A 9,526-nucleotide genomic window follows, 5' to 3' on the forward strand; every position below is an offset into this window, starting at 1 on the left:
GGGACTGATGACCACAGTAGTTAAATCCCATAGTGCTCAGAGCCATGTGATCCCTGCGAAACCCTACATTTCAGCAGGATAATGCACGACCGCATGTTGCAGTTCCTGTACGGGCCTTTCTGGACACAGAAAATATTCGGCTGCTGCCCTGTCCAGCACATTCTCCAGATCTCTCACCAATTGAAAACGTCTGGTCAATGGTGGCCGAGGAACTGGCTCGTCACAATACGCCAGTCACTACTGTTGATGAACGGTGGTATCCTGTGGAAGCTGCAAGGTCAGCTTTACCTGTACACGCCATCGAAGGTCTGTTTGACTCAATCCCCAGGCGTATCGAGGCCGTTATTACGGCCAGAGGTGGTTGTTCTGGGTACTGATTTCTCAGATCTATCCACCCAAATTGCGGAAAATGTAATCATATGTCAGTTCTAGTATAATATATTTGTCCAATGAATACTCGTTTATCATCTGCATTTCTTCTTGCTGTATCAATTTTAATGGCCAGTTGTGTAACTTTGAAAATGACAAGGGTGTCGCAAACGAAGAGTGACATGCAAATAAATCCGAGTCCTTGGCTACGTATAATGTTCATGCGAGTTTGACACACAGTTTTCGGATGTCCGGCCGAGGTGGCAGGAGCGGCGCTTATATTCACTTCGTCTAGATGGCGTTGCTATCGTCGTGCGCTCCTGGTCAGCGCGCTACTGGCCAACGTCGTTTCTCCGCCTTCTCTGGTCTTGCGTGCATCTTTGCTCCGGCGCTTGGGGTTACACCAGGACATTAAAAATGAGATTTTTTCTGCACGCAGAGTGACGAGGAACACAGATACTGTCCCGGGAGGAGTGGTGCCATCAGGGAGGGTATCTGGCCATCAACTGTCACTAACATTGCACAACGTATATAACAACGCCGACCTCGTAGAGAAACGGCAAAAGGCAAAGATGATGACAATGATGATGCGTCTAACACCATGTATCATTCTGTGTTCAGAGTCGGTTAATCTTTACCACACATCAGCCAATATCGAGCCTATACTCGTACCATACGCCGTATTTTGCCGGGCATCTTGTACGACGTATCTACAAATGGGAACACCCTAGCCGTCATTTTAATTCTGCCAGAGACCGGCAAACGACTTGTAAGATCAGATGAACAGAATGAATACTGTTTTGGTAACAGGTTAGAACTTAAACATAAATAGCAGTAAAGCAAAGTAAGTGTTAACTCGAAGTAAGTCAAGTAGAAAAATAAACTCCTCCGGAACAGGCCATGAAGGCTCAACGGTACCGACCGGCCGCCGTGTCGTCCTCAGCGCACAGGCGTCACTGGATGCGGATATGGAGGGGCATGTGGTCAGCACACCGCTCTCCCGACCGTATGTCAGTTTCCGAGACCGGAGCCGCTACTTCTCAAACAAGAAGCTCCTCAGTTTGCCTCACAAGGGCTCAGTGTACCCCGCTTGCCAACAGTACTCGCCAGACCGGATGGTCACCCATCCAAGTGCTAGCCCAACCCGACAGCGCTTAACTTCGGTGATCTGACGGGAACCGGTGTTACCACTGCGGCAAGGCTATTGGCGAATTAAGTCAAGTGATACCGGAGAATTGGATAGAAAATGCGACGCTGAAAGCAGAATACAAGTTTCCCATTTTAGGCAGCCAAATAATTGATTAAAATAGAAGAGGATGCAAGACGTAGACTGATAATAGAGAGAAAAACTTTCCTCGAAAAGAGAAATATAGGGTGCTTCAAAAAGATTGATTGGATTTCACAAGATCGTATCTTCTGCATGAATAAACGGAGACACTTTTGGTGAACATCAATTTACGCATCGAAACTAAAGGTGTACTTAAGGTTGAGAACCAAGCGAACTGTGTTTTTGGTTCTATCAAGATTTATTTCCGATCGGTTTTCGGCGTACTGGGCCATCAGCAGGAAACAACTCACTAGCGTCCAGTAGAGGCGCTAGTCCGTAGAAAAATAAAGACCAGAAATAAATATACGTCCAGCACGCATACCACCTTTGGTCGTGAGACTAGGTAACAAATGTCAGATCGAATGCTCATCACTCATGCAGTACACTGAGCACGATAAATGACAGAATTAAGAACCCAGTTCCTCTTGGTGCCAGCTGTAAGTTGCGAGTTCGCGTCGTTGCTTGTAGCGACCTCTCTGGTGCAGCTTGCTTGCTCACTCGCTATTTATTGCCCCGTTTGTGTCAAGTCGATATAGCGACAAAAACGTTTCCACTGCAAAATTCGTTGGGTGCAAAAGTGTTTAGTCTGATCCATAAAGTTAATTAAGAACTAGACATGCCTTTAAGATTCAAGCTGTAATTACTGTGCACAATGGACTGGATGATGTGAAGAATTTACGGCCCTAGCTATGGATCCTACAGTGGAGAATTACAAACGAATGAATTTGATATGGATGGAAGGTGTTAACAGAAACGAGATTTTGAAGAACACATTGATTTATTCGATTAAAACACACATTAAGTGGATCTGAATACCAGTTAGCTTTACATATGTTCCCTGTGTGAATTCTATCAAGAACTTATTGGTTTTCAGCATTGCTTCAATGAACAAGAAAAGGTGTCCAGAATGAGATTTCCACTCTGCAGCGAAGTGTGCGCTGACATGAAACTTCCTGGAAGATTAAAAATGTGTGCCGGACCGAGACTCGAACTCAGGACCTTTGCCTTTCGCGGGCAAGTGCTCTACCAACTGACGTCCCGAGTTCGAGTCTCGGCGCGGCACACAGTTTTAATCTACCAGGAAGTTTCATGTCAACGTACACTCCGCTGCAGAGTGAAAATCTCATTCTGGAAACATCCCCCAGGCTGTGGCAAAGGCATGTCCCCGCAGTATCCCTTCTTCCAGGAGTGCTAGTTCTGCAAGTTTCGCAGAATACTTTCCGTGCAGTTTGGAAGGTAGAAGACGAGGTACTGGCGGAATCAAAGCTGTGAGGACGGGCCGTGAGTCGTGCTTGCGTAGCTCAGTTGGTAGATCACTTGCCCGCGTTAGGCAAAGGTCCCGAGTTCGAGTCTCGGTCCGGCACACAGTTTTAATCTGCCAGGAAGTTTCAAGAAAAGTTGTCCCTTGGACACAACTGTCGTTGTGAAAATTGCTCACGAACTTTTATCTAAATTAATACACTGACTATTGGTCTGCTAGTTACTGAGAAACTCATGCAGCTAAGCGGGATAGCCGCGCGGTCTGGGGCGCCTTGTCACGGTCCATGCGGCTCCCCTCGTCGGAGGTTCGAGTCCTCCCTCGAGCATGGGTGTGTGTGTCGTCCGTAGCGTAAGTTAGTTTAAGTTGGATTAAGTAGTGTGTAGGTTTAGGGGCCGACGACCTCAGCAGTTTGGCCCCATAAGCTGCCAGCGCTGTTAATTATGCTTACTCGTAATTACTCAACTTGAGACTAGCAGAACGCTGCCGTCATGGGCGTGGCTCTGTGGTACACGAGTAGGGTCAAGCTTCCATCGACACTGTAATAAATACATTTCCAAACAAACGGAACATGTCATGGAAATTTGACGTATATAGCACGCTGTCTTTATAGTGCTGCAATTTTAATGAAAAACATGAAGAATTCCTGTCGAAGAAAAGACAATTCCCCACTTTTTAAAACAAGTTCTGAGTGCTTATTCACATCTCCTCGGCATTTAGAAAGCCACTTTTGCGTGTAACCAAATGCAGTTTACGAAAATGGGAATTCTTAAGAGCAGAGGAGGAACCACCACTGATTACGTATAAGAAAACAAAATAATATTTATAACAACAGTTTTAGGAGACCGACACTCAAACAAACGTACAATAGGACGCAGCTTTAACCTACTTCTTCCTGCATGGGTACTTGGATCATAATGAAAGGAAAGTTAATGCTTATCTTCCAGCAGTTCTTAAATAAACACTTCTAGTAATCGGAGGAAAAAGTAGCTCATAGCTGTCTTCGCAGAAGAATAATACCGTGTGTAGTCAATGCGGAATAGTGGCCCATGTATCCTGAATGGAGTGAATTACGCTTCCCAAATGAAGCTCGTCTATTAAGAACGGGTCTATTAAGAACGGGTTTCCTTCGTAATTTGTAGGCCCCTAGTATTTCATAAACAGTCCAAACGATCAGACATAGTACGAAAAAGGGTGAATATTTTGTTCTATGGTTAGCACACGTAAACTTTTTGTGCACCGACGTAGTGACATGTTTGTTAACGTTTCGGGAGAAATTTTTCATAATGGAAATGGAATACCCTCCGAGAGAATGAAAACTGCCCGGCCTGCTTATTTTCTGTACCATTAGGTAAGTTAAATGAAACTACATTGAACCAGAAGTTTCGATCTTCACACGCACCATCTTTCCCACATTTATCGCTAAGCAGGCGATATATTTACAATATAACACGTGTCAAAGCACTGCTTGCTGTTGGTTCGTATTTGGAACAAAATAGAGCAGAGCTTCTGCGTGGGATTGATTCGAAAAGGGCTTGTAGGTTTCCGGAGGTAGCTGCCTCCAGATGTCTACGTAGACATGATGCAGTTCGCGTAAATTACGAGCAGGTCGGTTGTGGGTACAGAGCTAGAGTCCAGTGACGTCCCAGGTGTGATCTGTCAGACTCAGATCGGACACATTTAGCCGTCAAGATATCAAAGTGAGTCCGCCGTCATATTCCTCAAACCAATGTAGAACGATTCTGACTTTTGACATGGCCTTTAGCATGCGACCAGCTAACCAGATTCGCCATTTCCGAGATACCCGTTCTCAGGCACCGGGCCGTATCAATCTGCACTTTCTCCAAGTCTATTGTGCCAACTGATTTCCCGACTGGCGTTGGTATCGTCGCTAGAATGGTACCTATTCGTGTCTGTTCTGTTTATGTACTTCCCTTACCGCGTCACTTGCACGCAACGGCACCAGACGCCACTGTACTCATAGAACAGCTTCACAAAACAATCAAAATCTGTTGTAATGGCTTAATTATTGTCAGTGACCGGTGATACACAGCTTTAGTGTACTTATAGAATGGCTTCATGGAGCCATCAAAAGCTGCTGTAATGTGTATTTACTAACCGACAACGTAATTACAGAGCGACTTCACGAAACCATCAAAAGCTGATGTAATGTGTCAAATATTTTCTGTGAAAAATTCTGCACATCTTCAGTGTACTTAAAGAACGGCTTCATGGAACTACTAAAAACTGCTGTAACGTGTACTTATTTATCACTGACGCACATAAAGAACGGCTTCATGAAGCCACCAAAAGCTGCTCTAACGTGTATTTACACCGAAGAAATAGCTCTGAGTACTATGGGACTCAACTGCTGAGGTCATAAGTCCCCTAGAACTTAGAACTACTTAAACCTAACTAACCTAAGGACAACACACACATCCATGCCCGAGGCAGGATTCGAATCTGCGACCGTAGCGGTCGCGCGGTTCCAGACTGTAGCGCCTAGAAACGCTCGGCCACCAGCGGCCGGCTTACACCGAAGAGGTAAAGAAACTGGTACACCAGCGTAATATCGTGTAGGGCTCCCGAGCACGTGGAAGTGCCGCAACACGACGTGGCATGAACACGGCTAATGTCTGAAGTGTTGCTGGAGGGAACTCACACTATAAATCTAAGAGTAGGATTAGGTGGAGATCTAGCGCGTTCTAAGGCATCCCAGATATGCCCAACAATGTTCATGTACGGGGAGTTTGGTGGCCAGCGGAAGTGTTTAAACTCAAATGAGAGTTCCTGGAGCCACTCTGTAGCAATTCTGGACTGGGTGTCGCATTGTCCTGGTGGAATTTCCCAAGTCCGTCGGAATGCACAATGGACATGAATGGATGCAGGTGATGAGACAAGGTGCTTACGTACGTGTCACCTGTCAGAGTCGTGTCTAGACGTATCAGGGGTCTCATATCACTCTAACTACACAGGCCCCACAGCATTACAGAGCTTCCACCAGCTTGAACAGTTCCCTGCTGACATGCAAGATCCATGTACTTATTAGGTTGTCCCCATACCCATACACGTCCATGCTCTCGATACAATTTGAAACGTGACTCGTCCGACCAAACAACATGTTTCCAGTCATCAAAAATCCAATGACGGTGTTGACGGGCCAGGGCGACGCGTAAAGCTTTGTGTCGTGCAGTCATCAAGGGTACACAAGCGAGCCTTCAGCTCCGAATGCCCATATCGTTGAATGGTTCGCACGCTAACACTTTTGATGGCCCAGCATTGAAACCTGCGGCAATTTGCGAAATGGTTACACTTCTGTCACGTTGAAAGACTCACATCATTCGTCGTTGGTCTCGTTGTTGCAGGATATTTTCCCGGCAGCAGCGATGTCGGAGAGTTGGTGTTTCACAGGGTTCCAGATATTCACGGTACACTCGTGAAATGGTCGTACTGGAAAATCCCCAATTCATCGCTACCTCGGAGATGCTGTGTCCCATCGCTCGTGCGCCGACTATAACACCACGTTCAAACTCACTTAAATCTTGATATCCTGCCATTGTAGCAGCAGTAACCGATCTAACAACAGCGCCAGACGCTTATCTTATATAGGCGTTGTCGACCACAGCGTCGCATTCTGGCTGTTTGCATATCTCTGCGTTTGAACACGCTTCAGTGTATTTATCGACAAGCAGCTTCGCTTAAGCGAGCATCTTCAAGTCACAGACATTACATATGGTTGAAGTAGAAGCGCATATGTATTATTAGCTGCAGTATCTATCACAAAAACTTAAGACGTGACTAAAGCACAACTTCACCATTGCAGGTATCTGGTTTAAAAATCATGAAGAAATTTGTACACTTGGAAGAAACCTGGGTATGTAATGTGCATTGTGTAAGTGATATAAATGCATACTTTTTTATTTGTGGTGACTTAATATGTACATATGTCAGTGTGCTGCTGGTTTTTTGTCTGTAACGAATAGTCTTCCCACAAACGTATAATTTACTACCTGATGTTTTTGCACAGTCGTAACTGCTCCACCAAGTTGACTAAGCCTGTCAGTATAGGCTGCCCATTTTGTGTCCATACATCCACACTTCAACGTCTGACCAGCTGCCCAGGGGAAAGTAAGTATAAATGGTTTCCTTTTGCCACACGTTCTTGTAGGTACTAACCAACCTAAAAACATACTGCTATAATAGTTAGTATGAAAATGATGTAAATAGTCATGTAATGTTGTTCAGTACACTGGTCTTAGTCACCAAAAAATCTGTCTGCACTTGCATCCATTACACCCTGTGTAACGGTAAAACAAAGAAACCAGATTATAAAATGGTTCAAATGGGTCTAATCACTATGGGACTTAACATCTGACGCCATGAGTCCCCTAGACTTAGAACTACTAAACCTAACTAACCTAAGGACATCACACACATCCATGCCCGAGGCAAGATTCGAACCTGCGACCGTAGCAGCAGTGCAGTTCCGGACTGAAGCGCATAAAACCGCTCGACCACAGCGGCTGGCTAGATTCTCGTGAGTGGGCCAAATTCTTACGTTCGTTCCGTTGCAAAATGGTTCAATTGGCTCTGAGCACTATGGGACTTAACATCTATGGTCATCAGTCCCCTAGAACTTAGAACTACTTAAACCTAACTAACCTAAGGACGTCACACAACACCCAGTCATCACGAGATAGAGAAAATCCCTGACCCCGCCGGGAATCGAACCCGGGAACCCGGGCGTGTGAAGCGAGAACGCTACCGCACGACCACGAGCTGCGGACAACACGAATAGAGACTGTTAAAGCAAGTAAACACCCTTGCAAAGAAAAGGCAAGACAGAATTAAGGCGCCAGCAAAACACAAAAGAAAATTCCACAGCCACCACGCACTGGATTCTTCTTATAACTCGTCGCCAATGTAGTATCCTGCCCACTTGTCTAATTTAGGGTGCTTAGGAAGCTGTTTTCGAGGATCGCTATACAACAATTCAAGCAAATAGTGTCAGTGGAGTTTATTGCAGTAAGCTAAATTGACAGTACTTAACTTTGCTTATTCACAAAGGTGTGTCGCAAGCAACCTTCGGTATATACAATTTCAGTGCAAACAAAACAGAAGAGTCACTGCTATAGCGTTTGCATGATGGCTCTTCTTCTACTCCGGCCGCGGCTACACGGCGCGGCACTTTTATTCTCTTCGTGTAAACGCCGCTCCAGCCGTGGTGTCATCCTAGTCAGCGTACTGTTAGCTGACTTCGTCTCACGGCCCTCTCACAGTCCTCTCCTCTTTGTCCAATCGATATTATCTTGTTGAACAGAGCTAAGGACTTTGTCGTCATTTGCTCAATATGCGGAATGAAACTCCAATTCTCATCTAGATATACCCCTAAGTAACGGGCATATCTAAATGAGAATTGGAGTTTCATTCCGCATATTGAGCAAATAACGACAAAGTCCTTAGCTCTGTTCAACAAGATAATATCAATTGGACAAAGAAGATTTCATTTGCCGTCAAAAGCAATAAATATCTACCGTAACAGTATATTGGCACCAATAGTAGGGCACGCATCCAGTGTGTGGGCCCACAGGTTAGCTCTGGTGCGGCCTGTCGCTGCTGTCAGGCGAATACAGAGGAACGTTTTGTTGAACTGTATTGGAGCATTCAACACAAGTCCCACAGATGCACTGTTGGTAATCATGGGTCTATGTCCACTAGACCTGATAATAAGGCAGCACGCAGCCTTCTACTGGCTGCACAAACAGAACATCGACAAGGTGCAAAATATAATGGGCAGTCTTCTGATGAACGTTAAAGCTATTGCTTGATATTTGGCAGGACGAATGGGATGGGTCCAGTACAGGCCGTAGATTCCACGGGTTTCTACCCACAGTCAGAGGAAGACTAAAGAATAAGATAATGAAGCCCTCACAGGGCCTAGTTCACTACCTTACAGGTCACGGTCCCTATCCCACGTACCTGCATAAAATAGGAAAAATAGGAAAAAGGATCGCCAGAACACACAGTGTTTGAGTGTCCAATACATGAACAGGCTGTCTCAGTTGAGAGACAGCTTCTGCAAACAAGGAATGTCAATGAAATATTGACGAATGGCGAATTGTTCATCAATTTCGCAAAATTGGTAAATAAAATCTCAAGGGAGGCCCAGCGAGCCTACCTTGGGAGAGGGTAAAAGCTCTTCAGATCTAATGCGCAATTATAAATATGTAAATATAATGTTTGTTTAAGTCCTTGACTTGTAGTAGCTAGTAGTTGTAGTTAGCTCAGTACGGTAGTGGGGGGGATAAAAGAGTAGTACAAATGGAGTGGTTTCTTCTAGTAGTAGCGGCCCGCCTCCACGTGGCTAGGGACGCGCAACTCTCTGGGAGGAATCCAGAGAGGCTAAGAGGCCGATCATTCACTTATAGCACAATGTTGTTTATTTAATAGATAGTGTGCATGCATTAATAAACCACTTCTGTAGAACTAATGGCAGAGTTAGTCTTAACACACCCACTCAAAAGTGTCAGACAGTGGGATATGTATGTTTCATAAAACTCTGGAAAAAAAAA

At 45.1% G+C, this 9,526-nt stretch overlaps 1 pseudogene; it reads right to left on the reverse strand.

The window, feature by feature from the left end:
* Nucleotides 1-1,460: 1,460 nt before the first annotated feature.
* LOC124561147 lies at nucleotides 1,461-1,578 on the reverse strand (annotated as a pseudogene).
* Nucleotides 1,579-9,526: the final 7,948 nt, after the last annotated feature.

The sequence above is a fragment of the Schistocerca americana genome, chromosome 1 (assembly GCF_021461395.2).
Source record: "Schistocerca americana isolate TAMUIC-IGC-003095 chromosome 1, iqSchAmer2.1, whole genome shotgun sequence".
Lineage (NCBI taxonomy): Eukaryota > Metazoa > Arthropoda > Insecta > Orthoptera > Acrididae > Schistocerca > Schistocerca americana.